Raw genomic sequence first — 2,521 nt, 5'->3', positions numbered from 1 at the left:
GGGAGGGGGTCAGTGGGGTGGGGGAGGGGGTGGGACGGGGACTGTGTGACCGCGGGTCACAGGCTGTGACTGGGGGGGGGTCAGCCTGGCCGGGGGGCGCTGGTCACTGTGGGTCACTGGTTAGTGGTCACTCTGGCTGTGGGTCACTCTGGTTATTGGCCGTGGGTCACGTGTGTGTGACCAGGGGTCACTCTGGCTGTGGGTCACTGGTGACCAGGGGTCACTCTGTTGGTCACTCTGGTTGTTGGTCACTCTGGTTGTTGGTCACTGGTTATTGGTCACTCTGGCTATGGGTCACTCTAGCTGGGGGGGTCACTGATTATTGGTCAGGCTGGTTATTGGTCACTCTGACTGTTGGTCACTCTGGTTATTGGCCGTGGGTCATGTGTGTGTGACCAGGGGTCACTCTGGCTGTGGGTCACTCTGGTTATTGGCCGTGGGTCACGTGTGTGTGACCAGGGGTCACTCTGGCTGTGGGTCACTGGTGACCAGGGGTCACTCTGTTGGTCACTCTGGTTGTTTGTCACTGGTTATTGGTCACTCTGGCTGTGGGTCATTGTGGTTGTGGGTCATTGTGGTTGTGGGTCACTCTAGTTATTGGTCACTCTGGTTATTGGTCACTCTGGTTGTTGGTCACTCTGGTTGTTGGTCATTCTGATTATTGGTCACTGGCTGTTGGTCACTGGTTGTGGGTCAGTCTGGCCATGGGTCACTGACCCTGGGTCACTCTGCTGTTGGTCACTGGTTATTGGTCATTCTGGCTGTGGGTCACATGGGTGTGACCAGGGGTCACTCTGGCCCTGGGTCACTCTGGATATTGGTCACTGCTTTTGGTCACTCTGGCCGTGGGTCACTCATGGCTGTGAATCACTCTGGCCATGGGTCACTCTGGCTGTTGGTCACTGGTTATTGGTCACTCTGGCTGTTGGTCATGTGTGTGTGACCAGGGGTCACTCTGGCCCTGGGTCACTCTGGATATTGGTCACTGCTTTTGGTCACTCTGGCCGTGGGTCACTCATGGCTGTGAATCACTCTGGCCATGGGTCACTCTGGCTGTTGGTCACTGTGGCTGTTGGTCACTCTGGCCGTGGTCACTCTGGTTATTGGTCACTCTGGCTGTTGGTCACTCATGGTTGTGGTCATGCATGTTTGGGGTCACTGGTGACCGTGGGTCACTGTTGGTCACTCTGGTCACTCGTGTTTGGGGTCACGTGTCCCTTGCGTGTCACCCTGGGGGTGTCACCCTGTCCCTGTCACCCTGTCCCAGTGTCACCCTGTCCCTGTGTCACCCTGTCCCGGTGTCACCCTGTCCCACTGTCACCCTGTCCCACTGTCACCCTGTCCCGGTGTCACCCTGTCCCTGTCACCCCCTGTCCCATTGTCACGCTGTCCCAGTGACACCATGTCCCTGTGTCACCCTGTCCCGGTGTCACCCTGTCCCCGAGTGTCGCCGTCCCCTTCCCGCTCCCCGTGGGCGTCGCGGGGTCCCCTTGGCCACGCCCCCAGCCGTGACGTCACGGGAAGGCCCCGACACTCTCCCCGAGCTGTGGCCATGACGTCACAGCGGGGGCGGGGGAAGGCCCTGCCCCCCTGTCCCCAAATGTCCCCAAATGTCCCCAAATGTCCCCAAGGCTTTTCCCCATCCAGCCCCGCAGGGGGCGGGGCCCCGCTCTCGCCCCGCCCTCGCCCCGCCCTCCCCTCTTCCCATTGGCCGGCACCAGGCTGACCCCTCTCTCCATTGGTCGCCCCCAGGCTGAGCCAGAGCCGGAAGGGAGCGATGATTGGCTGCCAGGCGAGAGGCGCGCTGTGATTGGCCGGTTCCTGGAGAGCGTCGCGTCATCGGTGAGGGGGCGGGGCGTGGGCCGAGGGGGCGGGGTGTGCGTGAAGTACCGCCCACTTCCGCACCACGTGATGGTGACATCACCCGCCCTGCCCGCGGGGGGCGGAGCCTCGGAACTGCCCTAAAATTAACCCAGAAATGTCCTGAAAAAATGCCCCAGAATTGATCCAAAACTGCCCTAAAATTAACCCAGAACTGACCCTAAAATTGATCAAAAGCTGCCCTAAAAGTGCCCCAGAACTGCCCTAAAATTAACCCAGAACTGACCCTAAAACTGCCCTAAAATTGCCCTAAAAGTGACCCCGAAGTGCCCTAAAACTGCCCCAGAATTGTCCCAAAAAATACCCCAGAATTGACTCTAAAACTGCCCTAAAAGTGCTCCTAAAAGTGCCCCAGATTTGATCCAAAACTGCCCTAAAAGTGCCCCAGAATTTCCCTAAAACTGCCCCAAAGCTGCCCCGGAGCTGGTCCCAAACCTACCCTGCTCCTCAGGTGCCCCCTGGGTGTCCCCAGATGTCCCCAGGTGCCCCCCAGGTGCTCGTACCTGTCCCAGGTGTCCCTAAGTGCCCCCAGGTGCCCCCCAGGTGCCCCCAGGTGCCCGGGTGCCCCCTGACCCCGTACCTGCCCCAGGTGCATGCGGCAGTGAGGGAGGGGCCGCCCCCGCCCAGCAGCCGCCCCCTC

The 2,521-nt window shown here is 60.3% G+C and overlaps 1 long non-coding RNA gene across 1 annotated transcript in view; it reads left to right on the top strand.

The window, feature by feature from the left end:
* The window catches only part of LOC120513576, a 7,845-nt gene extending 5,324 nt beyond the window's left edge, over positions 1-2,521 (top strand). Inside the window, exons 2-3 of the long non-coding RNA XR_005630295.1 lie at positions 1,753-1,842; positions 2,471-2,521. This is a non-coding gene — a long non-coding RNA (uncharacterized LOC120513576). The remainder of the gene's footprint in view (positions 1-1,752; positions 1,843-2,470) is intronic.

The sequence above is a fragment of the Passer montanus genome, unplaced genomic scaffold, assembly GCF_014805655.1.
Source record: "Passer montanus isolate IOZ18808 unplaced genomic scaffold, ASM1480565v1 scaffold830, whole genome shotgun sequence".
Classification (NCBI taxonomy): Eukaryota; Metazoa; Chordata; class Aves; order Passeriformes; family Passeridae; genus Passer; species Passer montanus.
This window is presented reverse-complemented; position numbering and strand designations above follow the sequence as displayed.